At 42.4% G+C, this 19321-nt stretch overlaps 1 protein-coding gene across 5 annotated transcripts in view; it reads right to left on the bottom strand.

The window, feature by feature from the left end:
- LOC132073121 (fatty acyl-CoA reductase 1-like) overlaps nucleotides 1-12447 on the bottom strand; it is a 125438-nt gene extending 112991 nt beyond the window's left edge. Inside the window, exons 1-2 of one of the 5 annotated variants that reach the window (XM_059471901.1) lie at nucleotides 12403-12447; nucleotides 11968-12290 (exon numbers count right to left, since the gene is read on the bottom strand). The gene's annotated coding sequence lies outside the window, so the exon portion shown is untranslated. Of the gene's footprint in view, nucleotides 1-8240; nucleotides 8341-11307; nucleotides 11334-11516; nucleotides 11588-11959; nucleotides 12291-12402 lie in introns of those variants that run through there. The other 4 variants (XM_059471902.1, XM_059471904.1, XM_059471905.1 and 1 more) reach the window with 4 other exon arrangements.
- Between the last annotated feature and the right edge of the window lie 6874 nt (nucleotides 12448-19321).

Below are 19321 nucleotides of genomic sequence, written 5' to 3'. Positions count from 1 at the left end.
CAGCTATCTACCAAAAAGCGCTTCTCACAACTAGCCAAAAGCATTTAAGAGAACCCAAATAATCAGAGCACTAGCCTGAAAATACTGATTAAAGGAGAAGAACAGAGAGCCAAGAAATACCCACAGCACAAAGAAAACTTTCAATCCAGTTACTTCCCTTCAAAGTAACTGAAGGAATGAAGAAAAAGAGTAACTCACCTTTCTGACACATGATATTAAACTTACTTAACAGGACTAAAATTACTAGATTGCACATGGATTCTGCTAGGATGTGGTTACCACAGGGGTGAGACCCAGTGAGACTCTCCTTCACTGACATTAAAGAATCTCACTGCTGCCTTGACAGACCTACCAGGCTGACTTCCTGAATGCTCAGTGCAAGAGTGCTACCTACCCTTTCCCCTGCCTTTACCAGGGACCTGCAATCTGCTGCAGACTTGTCACTACTTGTTTCTGAGTTGAGAAACCGAAGGACCCAAATGCTGTCTAATGGTAGCATTTCCAGAGGTCTTCAGACAAAGCCATCTGTGCAGATGCCAATTCTCAGTACTCAGAAGGGAAGCTGTTTCCATCATATGCAGTTTTTGAACACTACTCTCTACTCCACGTGTTTAGACAACACATACACTCTGCTACAGAAAGCAGGATGGCTCAGGCTGGAAGGGACCACAGTGGGGCAGCTGGTCTCACTTCCCCGCTCCAGCAGGGCCATCCCATAGCACAGGGCACAGGATTGTGTCCAGAGGGGTCTGGAATATCCCCAGTGAGGAGACTCCACACCCTCTCTGGACAATGTGTTCAGCCCTCCATCACTGCCCAGGACAGAAGTTCTGCCTCCTGTCCAGGTGGAACCTCCTGGCCTCAGTCCCTGCCCGTTCCTCTGGTGCCATTGCTGGGCCCTGGAGCAGAGCCTGGGCCCTGCTCGGAGCCCTCCCTGCACACAGGGACACCCAGGGCTGAGGGTCCCTCTCAGCTGGGGCTCCTCTCCAGGCTGGACAGCCCCAGCTCCCTCAGCCTTTCCCTGCCACAGATGCTCCAGGCCCTGAATCATCTCCACAGCCTCCACTGGCCCAAATCCAGGAGCTCCCTGTCCCTCCTGTGCTGAGGAGCCCAGGACTGGACACTGCTCTGCAGATGAGTCACACATGGTAAAGCAGAGTTAATCTCATGTTCTTTCTAACAGTGAAGTGGGAAACAAGTGCAAAAGACTACCTTGCTCCTCTTCATTCAGCCTATGTCATGCTAGCAGACCTCTGTATCTGATTTCAAATCTACCACGTTTACCTAATTTTCACATACTTTGTACCACTTATTATCACTCGTGTGCTTTGCTATGTTCCCTTTGCTTTCCAGTACTAATGCCACACTCTCACAAAGAAAATGCACATCTCCAATGAGTGTGCAAGTAAACACTAACTGCAAACTTAATAGGATCACTAAAATCAATGTTTTCTGGCAGAAAACATTCTCAAGAGGATAGAGACCACACTACCTGTGGCCCAGCACACCTTGTTCTTGTAGTATACAGTCCTGGTGAAGAAATATTAGTAGAACTTTCATGTTTATGCTAAAACATCAGAAGGTATGTTCCCCTGCTAACAATACACCAGATATTTATTTGTATTAAAGAAGTTATGTAATCAATGAAGAAACACTCCAAAAAAACCCAAAACTAAAAAACCTCAAAAACAACAAAAAAAAACACAAACAAAAAAACCACCCACAAACAAAAAAAGAGTTCTACAGCTGCAGGCTTACAACTTATGAATAGCAAAAAGAGAAAACTGATACATTTTATCCTAAGACTGCACTCAGATCAGAATTTGCGCTTTAAAGGAATGAAGGTAAATTTCCATAAAGTATGAAAAATGTGGCATTTTAAAAAGCTAAGGCAATGAAATATGACCTTTTCATCATGGAATTAATTATCCTTACTGTATTTTCCCAGCCTTCATCTTCCTGAACTTTCAAAGCAATTATCAAATAGATTCAATACCTCTATTAGTGCAAGTGGAACTTTCTTGTTTGCTAAGATTTTTGCACAGCACTGTAAAGAGTAAAAACCCATCTACTTATGGGACACTCCAGTGAGAATCTGTAAATGATTTAAAAGAAGCTGCTGCTAGCAATTACGAGCACTTTAGATAAAAAGCATCTTTGACAGGACATTTTGGGCACTACAGTTTGCATGGAAAGAACATAAAGGTTGCACATAGCAGGTAGGATTTTTGAAGTCTAAAAGACAGAAAAAAAAAGAAAAAATAAGAGCAAGGAAGTGCCTATTTTATTTTATAAATGAGTCAGTAGTACTAGGTGATATTTTTACAGAGCTGCATGGAGCAAAGCACCAAATGCTGCCAATGCTACTCTAGAGTGATAATATAGTCAACACACTGAAAATTATATGTTTAGAGTAAAAATCCATATGAGGAGTTGCATACATTTCACAAAACCAAATGCTACTGTCTTAATTAATTCCAACAATCAGATGTAATAAATTTAGCTTAGTCTTCTTACCCAGGAGACAAAGTACAAGTTTCCTGCTCTGTATCTAGGAACGCTATGAGACCTACTTCTAGAATTCCATTTGTTATTTAAGGGGTCACAGTCACAATCACATTAGTCACACTCAGTGTAGGTGTATGCAGAAACTAAGAGAGCTACTCTCTTTGAAAGCATCCTGTCATTTAATGAAAGACTGTGACTGTTTTAACATTTTGAACACATGAACCTCAGACCAGAAACAAGATCCTATGAAGGGCCCCAGATCACCTCACTTCATCTCTCAGAACAAGACTTACCTAAGCTGCCAAGGAAATTAAATGTTAGTGACAAGCAGAGAAACTGGGTTTTGATAAACAAAGATTATGTCACTTCAGAAGGCAAGAACTTCCCCATCTTCAAGGCTGCAATCTATGGTCAGCAATGGAATCTCTGGCATTGTGTATTATTTTTTCTTTTTTTTTAATGTGCTTATCTAATTTTTAACGTTAAATACCAACAGCTAGATGTGCCAACCTACAACCTTTAAGACTGGAAGTTTAAAATCATATTGAATGTCAAGAGCAAACCAACCTGTCCTCCTGCTGACATCAGCATCCTGGGCTGGGGGAATTCTGACCTTCCAGAAATGTGACAAATGTGTTCAGTATTAATGCAACTTCAGCCTGCTGATGATTCGCCAGCAGAGGGGTGACTATTAAAACACAAATATTCATTACTTGAAAACCCATGCTGCTGTAAATGTAGCACTGACAGGCAAAAGTTTCGAAGAGGAACCTGAGAATTAATACACACATCCCCTGTGCAAGTGGAATAGTATGAGGAACTGATGCCTCTGTAGGCTGTGATTGACTTGCTGTCAGATGACAGTTAAGTTTTGCATATGCGGTTGGTTCAACAGCATTACTATGTTGGCAGAGTCCAGAGATGCCATCTTTAAAATATGGGTGGGGTGTCATCACATCATCTTGGAAGCACACAGTTCCACTTTCTCCCTGATCTGCTTGCTGGGAATTCTTTGTGGACAAGTTTATCAGCTGCAAGCAATGCCTTGAAAAGTCAGTTCTTGAAAAACCCGCACCCAGCCAAAGCAATAGGCTTTCCCCTTGGTGGAAAATTCAGTCCTCCCAATGGCAGAAACACAATCTCAGCTGTATATGGGCCAATACAAACATCCAGCAGAAAAAAGTGCTGGGCTGAAACACCTGAGGCCACATTTATGAAACATTCCAGTACCAGGAACTGATACTTCTCCACAAATCAGCTGATTTGGACCCCATAGCAAACAGCACAATTGCCAGATTTGAGACAGGTGGCTGTAAGGCACTGATTTTAGAGTGAATACAGACAGCTTTAGAACACTGTGGAGATGAGTGCCATTCTACTCTTAGTCAAAGAGATTAATACACAGCTAGCAGTCTGCCTGACACTACATAGGAATGAGGGGTCAGGAGTAGGCCAAAGCAAAGGTGAAGGGATACACCTCCGGCAGGAAACGAGGCTCTGTGGTCACAGCCTGAGCTCTCTCAGCTTAGTGAAGTGGCAGCAGAACTAGGTGAAGGAACAAACCAAAATGCCTGGGAAAGGACACAGATATTAGGAAATGGGAAATGAGAAAATATTAACTGAGAAATGAATCAAGGATCCAACATTTCCTATCAAATCACTATGTTGTTTAGGGTACCCTGAAACCTTAAATTCAAGTACAGCAGAAACCCACTGGCTGCTTTGAGGATGCACAGGCCAAGGCAATACCCACTGAACATAAATGTAAGAATAAAGAAAAATTAAAATCATAGCTAGACACTGTTATGGCAAATGTTACTGGTTATCTGCAGAACCACAAAGTTTTTTCCACTGAACTGGCAGGTCTGAGTACTGCCTCTAGGTGCAAGATTCAATGGTTATTTTGCTACACACAACAGAGCATGGCATAAACACCCTCCTGGGCTCCTTGCCCTCTCATCTGTGCAAGTGCCATCAGCTTTATTTCAGATTCAAAGAAAGGCACAAAGAAATGCAGAGAGGATCACTGACATTTTGTTACATACTAGAAATGTACTGCTCTGGAGTGTCTAATGAAGATAGCAGCAATAAGGGCCCCAAGGAAGTGTCATTCAATGTCTGTAATATTTTGACCTGGGATTTCACTTCTTCCTGCAACAGGGCTCCACAGGGAAGTAGAAGCATAATCACATCAAAGCATAACGTACATTACTGGAGAAAGGATCACAGGGGATGTAAAAGAGCTAGGCTGAGAAGTTCCAGCTACTCTCACAGGAATAAAGGAAGAATCTACTGCACACACTGTATGGCTACCAGAGCTCCAAGGCTGCATAAACAGATATTTTATCACAAAAGCAAGCAGGTTGTTTCTTTGCAGTCTGCAGGGTGGTAAGCAAAGCAGCAAGGATGCAGTTATACAAGGTGAGGGTTAACTAAGGGTGTAATTCTGTCACATTCAATTTAGAAATGTGAATACATTTCATACAAGTTTGGATGTCTTACAAATGGCCTGGAGAGCAGTAGCCTTAGGCTCTTCAAAAATTTTTTGTCCAACAAAGGAGTTGAGTCCTTTACAGCAATGACATTTACTTCAACAGCCAAAGGCAATCTAGAAGCAGTCCTGGACTGTGATGTTCTCCTTGACTTAAAGCCAGAAGCAATGAATAAGCTGATGTCAGTATTTGCAATAGTTTTGCTAAGGGCTCCTTCTGGAACAAAATTTCACCCTCAAAATTGTCCTTAAAATTAGGTTGAAACAGTCATGCCATGCATTTCAGACCAAGAGATACCAAAAATAAAAGAGCTCTGTGAGCATGCACTGCATCAGAAAGTGCTTTAGGTCAGGGAGGCAACTCCTTTTATCTCTCTCCCCCCCACACTCTCCCTCACAAGAGAGCACTTCTGAAATTCCTCCATTATATACCCACAGCTCAAGCATGGGACTGGAGAAGAAACCTATCCATTTCTGTCCTTACAGAGAAAGATTTTTAAAACTAATGACCAATAACACCACATGTTAGTCAATAAGTAGAGACAAGATGGTAAAAGCAGATGGTTTTGAAAGGATTTGCAGCAGACCCTGGCTCCACCATCTCAGAAGCTCCACAGGGTACTGGCAGAAGAAGTGGTTCCTTTCCTTTTCTTTCTCCCGAAAACAAGCAGCTGATCTTGCTGGTTGCCACAAAGGCAGGAAAGGACAGGCAAAATTCACTCCTGCTCTCCATCCTACCTCCAAACTGCTTTTGCCTCTCCGCAGAAGCTCAGCTAAACACAAGCCGCTGCTCTAGGCCAAGCAGCCGGGTGCCCACCTGACAAGAGACACAAATTCACCCCCATGTTTACTGGTCCCAGCCAGGACCAGAGTGGGCAAAGCTCCTGGGTTTGGCAGTCACTCACCACAGACCATGACCATTCTGCTTCTGACCACGCCAGACGATGGTACCTAAGAGAGCACGCCCCAGTGCTGAACCCCCGCCCACAGACCAGAGCCCTGCTTAAAGCACCAGCACCTGCTTCTGAAGGCCCTAGTGATGAAGAAGGCACCTTAGATGCTGCAGCCCCACACAGCCAGAGAAATGGTGAATGACTTCATGTCACAGAGTGATATGGCAATGGGAGCAAACCTCATGGAAGCACAGCTATTCACATTACACCTCAAAAGAGAAAAAGTGGGCAAAAAACCATTATTTCATGTGTAAATAATAGCAGTGACAGAAAAATATATTTCCACTGAGCGTCATGTGTTTGGCCAAAGCAATGTTGCTACAGGTGCAACCTTCTCCAAGTCACTGCTATTTATGCTCAGGGAACAAGAACCCGCTAAAGACAAAGAGACAGCATGAGTGTCATGGTGTCATTTTGGGCACACTGCCTCAGCTGGAGCACAGCACCAGCTCCAGTCAACTGTAACTCTCCTCTGAGCTCTCATCGCTAAACACCTTATCACACCTAAAATCATGACTCAGACCATTTCTTATTCTGCCAATGAATCATTACATGGTGCCACCTCTGGCTACTATCAAAATCGCCTGTAAGCATCTCAGCCATTAACTCCAGATTACACTCATTCCAAAGAATATTTTAGAACACTGCTCTGCTCTATTAATGCCCACATATTTTGTGAGTAAATAAAGAATCTCCCTTTTAGCATTTACTAAAGTCTAGGATAGGAACTACACTCCTGAAAGGCCTGGTACATTTCCTACACAGCATATCCATTTTTCAGATTTTCCTCAGAAAGAGGAGTTATTGGCTCACCATCAACAAAAGACTTATTCTTGCTTTACATTTCTTAAAACAATACAATTGTATAGCTTTGTAAAAACCTTTTTCTTGTTGTTTATCTATCCCACTGTTTACAAAATTGCAGTCAATTAACATTTCCATTCTGAAGGAATATTCTAGAGAGGGCTGTAACACAATAGTGCAATTATATTCAGCAGCCCCAAAATAAGAAAAGGCCTTTTTGAACCATCTACAGCAAAAAAAAATCCCCCTTCTTTATAATAAATCAGGGAACCTTTCTTTCCTTCAAACAATTACGTTTATGGCTTCTTTCAGGAATGTAAAACAGAAAACAAACAAACGAACCAAAAAAAGAAGATGTCAGTCCAGCCAATCCCAATTTTATACAGCACTGCAGAACATCACTGAAAACTGAGTCTGCTACAAAGGTAAACACAAGCCATTCAAAACTGGAATCAAAACTTTGTATTTGTTTACAGAGAGCACCCCACAGTAAAATTGCTTCTTACCTCTGGACACAATAAAACATGGATCTGGGCTTGGACAAAGGCATGGCCAAAAGATGGCTTTAGAAATTATATTGTAAGCATCCAGGTTTGTGACCAGTCTTGCCATTCTTGAATGCATCAATCAGTCATCAAGTTTTATATTTTTTCTGTTAACCCCACAAGAGAACCACCTGCTACTCAAAGCAGGTATGGAAGATGGATATTGGTACAGAGGGTTAAAAATTAATTGAAGTATGAGGAAAACCTATTATAATCATATTTTATGGGCACAGTTGCACCACAATTACATTGTGGAAGGAGAAAAATCAATTAGGAAGGAGAAAACTTTGGAGTCAAACACAACAGCATATTTTTGAGGCACAAGATACCTCTTCCTGTGAGCATGAGTGGAAGAACAGAACCCCATGCGATTTCCAGCCACTTGAGAATCCATAAGCAGGGGTACACACAAAGAGAAACAGATTCAAGCAACTCCTGCAAAACACAGCTAATATTAGCTTAGAACAGAACACAATTATAACTGCATTACAGGTATTTTTGCCAAACCTTCAATATGCCTCATGCTTTAACAACAAATATAGTCACAGATTTGAGGGAGAAAGGGTTTCCAGTTTTTAGTAATTATCCACAGAACATTAATTACATACCTACTATTATTATTTCACTATGTAAAGATCTAGTTTGCTGTAATTTTAACACTACACGTCACTCAAAGACAGCTAAAGAAAGCCTCAAAGCACTATGAAAATAAGAATTTAAAAAAAATACAAAAAATACCACAGACAAAACGTCTGCCTCAGTTGGCATTAAAAATGGGAAACATAGGCTTACCATTCAAAAACAGAATGGAAAAGAACTGTAATAAAAGAAAAAGCATCTGCTGTAGTCTTATCTTGAAGGACATAGTTTCCTCTTTGACTCTGGTCATCAGACCCTTGAAGGATATGTCTACACAAGTGACTGGAGACAGGCACGCACCTCTCCTCCCTCTCCAGACTGGCCAGATCAGAGTCAAATTAAATCCGGAGGCCATGCAGAAGCATCAGTACAGCACCAAGCAAGCTCGTGATGGCGAATATCCCCTGCTGCAAGGAGCAGCGTGCTCTTCCCCCAAGTGCACAATCTCCACTGATTCCTCACAGTGTTTTAGTCAGGCATTGAGTCACACCCAGGAACTCATCCAACTCAAAACCAGGCCAAGAGCAATAATAAGAGGAGATCTGCATTTGGCCAGAAGTAATAGTCCCATCCCAAGCAGGAGGTCAGGAATGAGTAGCCAGAGGTGAGGCAGGCAGGCAGACCCCCTGGTCAGGCAGGAGCCTACATTTAGGGAGCAATGTTTTGGGGAGTTGCCAGCACAGCTCCACACAGGCCAGGTGAAGAGCTCCCAAACGAGGACTGCCTTTGTGAAATAGCTGCCTGAGCCAGGGAAGTCAACGACTTTCGGATTATCCTTATTTCCAGACACATCTGGTGATGTCTGACTCTTTCCATGACCCACTGCTAATAATTTAGATAATTTTAATCTCGCTGGATAGTATTCAAACTTCCATTTCTTAAGCCTCCTTTGTGGATTCACCCTTAGGGAAACAATGCTATAATTTTTCTTAGTGATAATGCAAAATAATTAAAGGACTACGAAAAATTATTATAGGACAATGCTAATACTATCCCCTGCAGCTGTTATTCCCGATATTTTCTTCCAAACATAGCAAAACCAAAAAACATATCTTCAGAACTAGGAGCTTTCTATGTGAAATGTACTGGGGGGGGGGGGGGAAAGCTTTTTTCCAATGACTGTCTAATTATTCAGGCTGCTCCTCTGGAGCAAGGATCTACACTCTGCCACAGGACTCAAAATCATCAGTATCCAGAAGATTTCTGAAGGCAATGACCACCCGTTTGTGTTCTCCACTGCACCTTGCAGCCAAATGACAGTTTCTGTGCCTTTGGTCAAACTGCCAACAGTCCCTGACACAATCCTTCTGCCCTGTCATCATCCATGTTTCTCTCCCTGCCAGCCCTCCCACATCTTCCCAAGTCACGCACTTCCCCAAGATTCAGGTTGGTCAGACCTGAACTGACTTTGGGGAAGCCACAAGAAGCTTATCAGTCAAAGCTGCTTCCTGTAACAAAGCCACAAACCTTGCGCTTCTGTTAACAGGCCATTTCCCATTACTTTCCTAGTAGCTGATCTCTAGATATATTTTTCCCAGCTTTGGGTTCTATTTACTCAGTCTTTTCTCAAATGGTCTTCAAGATGTTTTAGAACTACATTTCCCCACCACTAATTTAAACAAGCCTTGACAGGAATTAAACTTGAATCCTGAATTGGAAGAACTGAAGATTTGCAGCTTTGTTACAATATCAGATCCATCCTCAAACATACTCCAAATATAGTAGAAGGCTGGCCTAAATCTGTTATTCCTTCATGTTTAATTCAGATACCTTTGAGTGAATGCATCCCCACTCCCCTCAATTTTCTCATCCCCAGTTCTCATCACCCATGTACTGAAATTTATGGTGACTTTAACTTCAAAAAACACCCCAAAACACAAAGGAAATGTTTTAAAACACTATAGTTATGCGGAAACTAGTTGTCAGAACAACACAATAGATCTAGAGGTTAAAGCACTACATTGCAACAGGCATTTTACAACTTCACTAAAGCAACTACATGTAGTTCCTTCCAAGAGAAGACGAGTTCCTAACTCAGTAATAAACAGAACTTGGATTTTTCTAGTCAAGAACATTACAGCTAAGCAGGAAACTATGATGCTTTTGATACAGCAGTGCAAATCAAAATAAACTCCAGTAGCAGATCTCTGTGCCATCAGCTTCTTAACAAGTGGGGATGAAGATTCCCAGAATGTCAGCATGCACAGAAAATTACACTCTAAACTAACACGCCAAAACAATGTGAGCTTTGGTATTAAAAGTTTCTGATAGGTCTTGCATTTTGTTATGTTTCTGGGATCATCTAATAGTTCAACAGTACACTTGTTTTAATACAAATTCAAGTGAACCAGGATTAGAGCTGACATGGATTTTGGAACACATTTTTCTAGCCTAAAAATGACCTTCAGAGATAGCAAACTTTCAGTCTAAATAAAGATGCAAAACTAGCCTTTTGACTGAATTTATAGTGCAATATTTCTGGATGAACTCCCATTTAGTTTTACTAGTTCCCCCCCAACAAGATAATGGCCTGTCATTAGTTATTTGTTTCTCTAGCTATGCCCTTAAAAGGCTCCAAGGCAAACACGAAAAAACAAATTGTTCTGAGTAACATTACTGTAAAGGACTGTATAAGACAAGACAAGGTCACATATCTCTAGTTCCCAGAGAACCGAAGATATCCTCACAGGATCCTGTACCAAAATTTATGTTTGTGGTGCCCTGCGGGAAGGGGGCAGCAGGGATATCCAGTCATTTCCCAATCAAGAGACAGAAAACATCACTAAGGCTCTGAGTAAGGCTCTTTCCTCATATGAATAAAACTCCATCGCTATCTAACACTTCTATTGAAAAAGAAAAGCCAGAAACAACGTATGGGCCTAAGAGCAGGAAAACAAAAAGGCAACCCTCCCCCAAAAATTAGATTAGATCTTTCTTTATTTTGAACCGTATGGCACTGACGATTTCTCCTCACCGGCAGCCAGCCCTGCGGCGAGGTAGGGCGGGAGCCGTTCGCCACATCCTCTCCTCATTCACAGAGTCTCACCCCGGCATCAACTCACCAAGGAAGAACCGAAGCACCAGCGGGGCTGGGCCCGCCGTCGTCCCCGGGGTACCGCCCAGTGCCAGGGGCTCGACCCCGCCGCTCCCGGCTCCCCATCCGCGGTACCCGCCCGGCACGACCCCGCCGGAGCCTCCCGGCCCCGCGGCAGCCGCTGGAGCCGGCCCGGCCCCGCCGCCTCCCGGGCATCCTCCCTCTCCAGCGTCGCCTCCTCCTCTCCCTCGCCCCCACACCATCTTCTACCTTCTTGGGTGTTCTGGGGTTTTTTTCTTTTCTTCCCTCCGCCATGCCCCAGCGGGTTGTTACCTTAATTGCCGCTTTTCCGACCCTGTTTCCAATTCCTGTTTCCAAATCGCTGCCCCCCACCTTCCCTAGCACGCAGACAACTCCCGGCAAAGAAGAGGCGGAGGAAAAGAGAAAAATCAATCAAGCAAGCAAAAAAAAAAAAACCAAAACAAAACAAAACAAAAAAAACACAAAAGCAAATAAAACCCACCCAAATAAAATTAACAAACCTCTCGTGGCGCTCCGGGTGTGACAATATGTATCCGGCCGGGGGAGGGAGGCAGGCAGGAGCAGCGCCTGCCCCGCTGCGCCGAACCGGACCGGGGGAGGATGCGCGCCCGCCCGGGGTGCGGACTGGGGCCGGCTGGCTCAGTGCCGTGGGCCCTGCAGCAGAAGCCGCCAGGCACCGCCAGGGCGGGAGAGCGGGCCCCCCCGGCAGCGCGTGGCTCCGCGTGTGCCCGTGAACACCCGCCTCAGGCCGCCCCTTCCTCCACGGCCGCTGCCGGCGTCGCCCCTCAGCTGTGGGGCACAGGCGTGTTCGGCGGCCCGGCCGCTCCCCGCCGCGGCCGTGCCGCAGGGGGTGCGGACTGCCGCGCCAACCCTGCAGGAACCAGCAAGGCAGACGAGAAAAAGCTCCCTCTCTCCCTTCCCTTCTTCCTCCCGGAGGGCTCACCTCCTTACCGTGCTGCCGGGGCTCCTCCGCCGCGTCCGGGCTCGCTGGGGCCGGAGCGAGTGGCGGCGGTGGCGGCTGCTCCTCGGCGCCTCCCAGAGCCCCTTCCCCACCCTCGTCCTTCCCCGCTCCGCCTGCGCCGGCGTGAGCCGGCGGCCGGGAATGCGGGAAGCGTGGTCGGGCTGCGCTGGAGCCCCGCAGGGATCCAGGCGAGGGTGGGGGAGCCCCAAAAGCTCCTAAATCCGTGGTGAAGGGGCAGGGCGAGTGGTCCCTCGGGCGCCCTCCAAGGTTATTACACCTCCTTACCCTCTTCAGCTTACAGCAGAATTTACGGCTGCGATTAAAATGGTCAGGAAGAATGCACAGAAACAGAGTTATAAAATAGGCATATTAATTACGCAAATTGTCCTATAAGCGTTAGGGAAAAAACGAGATTTGCAGCATACCTATTCAGCCTAGAATACCTGCTTTTAACACCAATATTAATTTTCTCTCTTTGGCAATAGAAGGTACACCCTCTGATCTTTTCAACTCAGCATCAGAATCAGCAAGATGAGACATTTTTATAGTCTCTTATTGCACTTGCAGCATGTATGAGCATTAATTAATTTTACAAGGTTGTGTTTATTTCATTATTTCCTTCCATTTATTAGTACTGGGGAAAGGCCAGCCCAGGAGAGATTGGGTAAGCTGTTCACTGACAAGTGAACCGGTATGAGAGCTATCAGCAGAACACCCCACACAAAGGGATTAAGTACTGCACCCACAACTTCAGCTCCCCCACTTCTAGCTCCTTGCTTGGGGAGTTTATAGGCTACAGGTGCCTGCCACTTCCACATGAGACCTACCAGTGCCTGTTGGCACATCTGGGCACAATCTAAGGCTAGCTTTGGAATCTCCAAAGCTTCATTTCACCTCATTCTGCCAGGTGTCCTTACAGTACATGTGCCAGTCACCTTCATGTGACACAGGACATAGGGCTCTAAGACCCAGGCAGACCACCACAAAAATCCAACCAGGACACAAGGTCTGTGTCACCTTCTCTCTACATTACAGCTATGGATTGGAGTAGGGTCATACAGAGCTGAGCAGGTGATTCATCCCACAGAAATGGGTGGGAGGTAGAGAATTTTGCCTTCATCATTCATACAGATGGAAGAAAAGCTTCTGCCTTCTCCAATAACCAGGTGTTGTCCCAAAGGTCTGGAGCACTCAACAGGAGAGTGGAAGCTCTGTTTTAATCTAATTTTTTGCATTTACAGGGAAAAACAACCTACAGCTTCTTTTACATTTTGGCTTGGTGATCTTAAAGATCTTTTCCAATCTCAGTGATTCTGTGATTCCAGCAAAGGAGTTTCAGATTTCATTCACTGGAAGTGTAGCAGGAGGAAACTTGCAAGGAAAGAAACCACAGGAAGTGGTTCTACCGGAGGAGGCCCCAGCTGTGTGCAGAAAGTGACTGATGGGATGTTTCCAAGTAAAGAGAGTTTTGGTTGCCTGCATCACAGGCATATTCTTTAACATAAACATCTGCCTTGACAGGCTGGCCAGGCCTCTGTCAAGATTAAAAAGGCCATACCTGAACTGATGCTGACTGACACCAAAATGATGAAAAAGTAGACAAAGACGTCACTTAAAAGAATAGTCAGTGAGGGATGGCTTTTTCAAGGACTGTGATCTTGCACTTTGAAAACTAACCGGAAGAAAAGGTTTTGGGAAGCTCAAATGAGACAGAACTATTGTAATTATTATCTTTCAGGACACCAAATAGAGAGCTTGATAAGCAATAGTTCCTTCAGAAGCTCTTCCAAGAGACATTGTATAGGAGATATACAAATCTGCAAACTTAGTGAAATTTCTTCGGGAAATTTCCAAAAAGCAGGCAGGCTAGAAGACCAGTTCCCAACTAAGAACCAATTAGGACATTAAACTGCTAGTGCGTCAGAATCCGTTCATGACAGCTTCCCAGAAATCTCTAGGGGAAAAAAAATTGCTGAGAGCATAATTCAATTGAGGAAATGAAGAAACAACAGGGAATTGCGCCAACCTGAAAAGGCTGCCCTTTGAACCCAGGAAATGAAGGTAGCAATGAAGCTCTCAAATGTGTCAAGGGCTAGGGAGAATGTGGAGGCTTCAGCTTGAGAAGCAATAATAATCTGTCTGAAGTTTTGTGGAAGTCTGTAGGAAAAAACTGATACATGCTTTTTTGGAATGAGATGGACAAGGATGAACTGCATGAGAAAAGCACCGAGTCAAAACATCTGCAGTTTCCGCTAAAGAGGACTGCAAGTGGTTTCATACACTGGGAAATATGCTACAGATCCTCAAAACTCACTCTGGAGCATCTATTTTTTGTTGTTGTTTTTTTTATTTCATTTAATTAAAAGATAAGCTCTCCTAAGCTCCTTCCCAGATGTCAGTTTCTCTTTGAATTCTTGCTAATGCAAGCAATTCAATCTTGGTGAGGCACTCTGAACAAAGCAATCATTTATCCATTAAGCATCCAGAGGGGAAAAGAAATATAACAGAAAACATGCAAAAGTAATTAACCTTGGCTTTTCCCCAAAAAATTTATACCCGTATCTTCACAAAGTAGCAGCTTGACCTATGAGATTTTATCTTTCTTTGAGGCTGATTAAAAAAAAGGTCAAATGCAATAACTATTAAGTTTATTCTATGCAGAAAATCATGTTTCTATTAAGATGATTTTTACCTACCACTCACTCCTACTCATGGCTGCCCAGCTTCAACAATCTGAGCAGTTGAATTGAAATATTTTCTACATAATGCTTGTTCAGCAACAAAATGTTAAAGAGACACCTGTTACCTCTATGGCTCCCAATACCCACTTCTTATAATTCTGATTTAGCAAGTCAGCTTGCCCTTTAACCTTTTCTCCAATGTGGTTGTTCCTCTGGATTTGGAAAGGGTATATCTTCTGCAGTTCTTAGATGCCCCAGACTAAATGATTCCATTATTTTATAATACGGACCAAGTGAAGGAAACTGAGACATAATGGAAGATGTTGATGATTTTTGAACCATCTGTTAGACAAATACTAAAATTCTGATTAATGGAGTAACATACACTGAAGAGTCATAAAAGAGTCAAACTCCAAACAGAATATTAATTGCCACATATTACAAACATGTTTTAAAAAATCATTTTGCTACTGATAAATATTTATTTGTTTTTCCTTGTGAGAGGGAGGGAATTAAGTAGTGTTGCATTTTTTTTCTTAATACAAGGAATTTGCATTTCACCATTTCACTTTTTTTCCAATGATGTGTTAGCCTTCAGCCAAGATACAGGTGAAGATTAGGGACTCTGAGAAGAAAATTTAAAAATTAAGCCTAGAATTAATGCAATTAATATTTAAAAGTAAGAAGATGTAATTAACAGATCTTGTCATCTGTCAGCCTGATCAAGTTGTATCAAACGTGGTGTTTATGATGAAGGAAAATCATAGCTATGCATGGAAAGCTGCCAAAGAGTCTTTGGGCAGGTTGATTTCTTAAATAACAGTAATTTAACCCACTTACAGCTTCCTCATGTGAACCTAATATCTGAGGAGAAAGAGAAGGTGGCAAGTTGTTGAGTGCAAATAAAAAAAAAAAAGACAAATGTTGATTTTTTAAAAAAAGGATCCCAGTAGTGCAAGTGTGCACAGAAGGGGTCGGGCTCTGCTCCCAGGGAACAAGAGACAGGCAAGAGGAAACAACCTCAAGTTGCACCAGGGGAGGTTTAGATTGGATAATAGGGAAAATTTCCTCACTGACATGGGTATTGAGCATTGGCACAGGCTGCCCAGGGCTGTGGTGGAGTCACCATCCCTGAAGTGTTAAAAAAAATGTAGATGTGGCACTTGAGGATATGCATTAGTGGTGGACTTCGCAGTGCTGGACTAAGGGTTGGACTTGATCTTTACAGATCATCAAGTTTCCAACCAAAACAATTCCAAAATTCTGTGATTTGAAATTCATTGCCTCTTTTCACCAATTAAGTCATAACACTGTGTACTGAGTAACCAGAAGTGGAATGTCATAGTGCTGCAAATAATTAGTAAAATATCTTATGTTTTCAGGTCAAATTATGCCTAAACATAATTTGTGCACATAACAGTCTGTGCATGTCTGAAGTGCCTCACATCTCAGAATGCCAAGCCACTCTGCATAAAGTGATTGATGCCAGACACAAATAGGCTTCTTGTCACACAAGCCTTAATCTTGCTTCTTTTAACAATAGACCTCACAATGCTTGTACTGTAATCTTTCAACTTTTTAATGGGAATCGAAAGGTAGATTGGTTGTTTCCTAATTGGCTGATCTCTAAACCTGTAAATCTACACCTGTGAGCAGTTTTCTGCTATGGCAATTTTTTTTGTTCTTTTGATCCAAACAGTTCAATCTGGAAATCAGAACAGACATGTGAGCTGACAACATCCCAGTATTTCCTGCGTTTAAGAAATGAAACTGAGCTTCCAAAACCTTACTTAAGTCAGGGCAAAATGCAGTTCTGGGGTATGCAATTAGAAGACTTTTTCATTTGTATTGGATTTTCCCATCCTGGAATACAATTGGAGAAATAGTACCATGAGAGGGTACCAAGTAGTATTTTGCAGAAAGTCAGAAATGCACACTACGTCTTATGAAGGCACTCAACTTTTTAATATGAGACCATGCTATTCATTATTCCCTACTGGCGTCATGATATTCCAGATATTCCTCAAGAATAGTGGAGAAAATGCACACACCTTGGCAACTCCTCTAAAGAAAACACAAAATCAGTTGATTAATAAAATTACTACAGAATATTGTATCATCATAATAATAATCTAAAATATTCAGGTTGTTATTTCTACATCTCATTTGGTAGTATTAACTTTTTACAAGTGCAGATGTTTTGTCTTTTTTGCAGTTGGATAGCACAGGCTCTTCCTTTAGGTATTTTCAATTCCTTACTGACATTTCTTTCTGATACAATCCTTGCTATAAACTGTCTTTGCATGACTAGGGAGTTTCAGCATTTCAGCAAGAGATTCACAGTGTGGCAGAGTCTTAGCAGACTATTAGAAGCAGACTTAAACACCAAATGGCTTGTAAATATTATCAATTAATTATTAAATTTTGGGCTTCAAAACACTTAGAACAAATGACTGCGCCATGATTTACTGTACAGGAGTTCACCTATCCCTGGCCACTGCCCACCTTCTAGGCTGTGTGATTGCAGCAAGCTTTGAAAGATTTTTTTTCTCAGTTTTTTTTACAACTTGTGCAATGTAAGAAAAGACTGAAGTGAAATTGAGGCAGGAACAATGAGAGAAAAAGAGAATCAAGAGAAAAAACAACATGGAAAATAACCTTAAGCTATAATACTGTAAAGTTAGAAGTCAACTCAGCAAGAATTAGGATAATCCTGTTTAAATAGTACAGGGCAATAGTTTCCCAATGGATCATCAGCTGCACAGCAAGCAGCTCAATATTTGTGTGCATAGGGCTGGTAGGCTTTTAGGAAAGGCAGGACCTGGGGGGTAGCCTTCTCAAGAAGATTTATAGAATTCCTTTGCCTCTAAAGACCTCTGTTCCCAGCATTTGCTCAATCTAATTCATCAGGAAGAAAGACAGGAACGTGTTTGAGCAGATCACCTTCTGTTAAAAAGTAATCTAAATGAGTGAAAAAATATGTGTATTTTATGAAAGCTGCACTTCCCAACATCCTCAGGCTGTGTGGAGAACTTAACAAAACAGAACCCTGTAACAGCAAATGATTCAGCCTAAGGAATCAAATTTTCAGGCAGCCTAAATTGCCCTGATGAGCTTCCTTCAAGCATTATTTCCACTGAAGGAAGATATTCAGATCACAGTAAACATAGCTGAACTAAGGTAGCCATAGTTTAATAAAAATGATCCTTAAATTACTAATTATGCAGGAGAGCAGAAATGAGTTGTCAGAAAAAAATCAGGATCAAAGGTTTTTCAGTTTTCATTTTTTCAGAATTCTAAAGAACCCTCAGCTATTTTAGCTATTCCTCTTTCAAAGGGCTGTGATTGGGAACTGGCAAAAATAAAAATGAGGGCCACAACAAAAAGAAGACACCAAATGCAACTGAGACAAAGATCAGAGAGCTCAAGTACCTGTGGTAATCTGGGCAGTTGGACTAAGATGTTAAAAGATGACTGGATGGTTTTGTTTTGTTCTTTCAACTACCATGTAATAGCAAGACTGTTTAAAAAAGAATATATGTATAAAAACATTTAAACACAGACACAACCTTCTGAGCACAAAGAAATAATAGCTAGATATTTATTTCTCATAGGTGACCCAGGATCTATTTTCTTTTAGTCTGGTAGGAATGTTTTTATCATATCAACAGATCAATATTTTGCCTTCAGAAAATCTCACTGATAGCTTACAGTGATAGTCCATTTCAAACAGGCTGCTGAATTCTCTTCTATGCTGCTGTATTTAGTTACTACAGCATGGCATGATCTGGGGTAGACAATACTGCATTTATAAACAACAACAATTTATTGAAGTATGAGATTATATTATTCATTTCCATCTCAGGCCATGTGCACACATGAAGTAACAGAGCACTGAGCCCAAAATACCTCAGAAGGTCGTGTGTGTGTGAGTGTGTGTGTGTGTGTCTGTATTTTCAGCAATTCCATTGTCTGCTAAATCCTTCCACCTCTTCAGCTTCCAGTGATGTGATCAGATCAGTGATGAGCTTTGTTGCTTAAGCCCTCATTTTGACTACCCTGTGTTGAAATATTATGCCAACAAAAGCTGATAGGATGGCACATCCAGTCCAACCTTGTGGGCAGTACAGCAAAGTACTTCCATAAAGCCATTTCATAAGGCAAGAAGAGAGAAATGCATCAGCCTCCTCTATGCATAAATACTCTCTTAGCAAGTGCTTTTTGGGCAATCAGGATGTTTCACTCTTCCAGTGGAAACAACTTCACTGATAATTGTGGTGATTGTCAGGCTCTACAATTTTTACTCTGCAGGCATGGCTCTCAGAAGGTTTCTGAGTAGGTAAGTCTGGATTGAGTTTTAGCTCTTAAAAATGTAAAAGAAAAATAAATTCAAAGAATGTCGCAGACATCGTTTCACTAAAAATCCTTTCTTGAGATTTTTTTCCTTCTGAGAAGCTAACGCCTCAGAAACAAAATGTAAACAATGGTTATCTGCTGTTGTGGAATGCATCAGGTGGATTTTTGATTGGGCCATCTTGAATGTTTACAATTAATGGCCAGCCACAGACCAGATAGCTTGGACTCTCTGTCCGAGCCACAGATCTTTGTTATTCATTCTTTTCTATTCTTAGCTAGTCTTCTGAGGAAACCTTTCCTTCTATTT

The sequence above is a fragment of the Ammospiza nelsoni genome, chromosome 5 (genome assembly GCF_027579445.1).
Source record: "Ammospiza nelsoni isolate bAmmNel1 chromosome 5, bAmmNel1.pri, whole genome shotgun sequence".
Classification (NCBI taxonomy): Eukaryota; Metazoa; Chordata; class Aves; order Passeriformes; family Passerellidae; genus Ammospiza; species Ammospiza nelsoni.
Note: the sequence above shows the minus strand (reverse complement) of the source record. Positions and strands in the feature narration are given on the sequence as shown.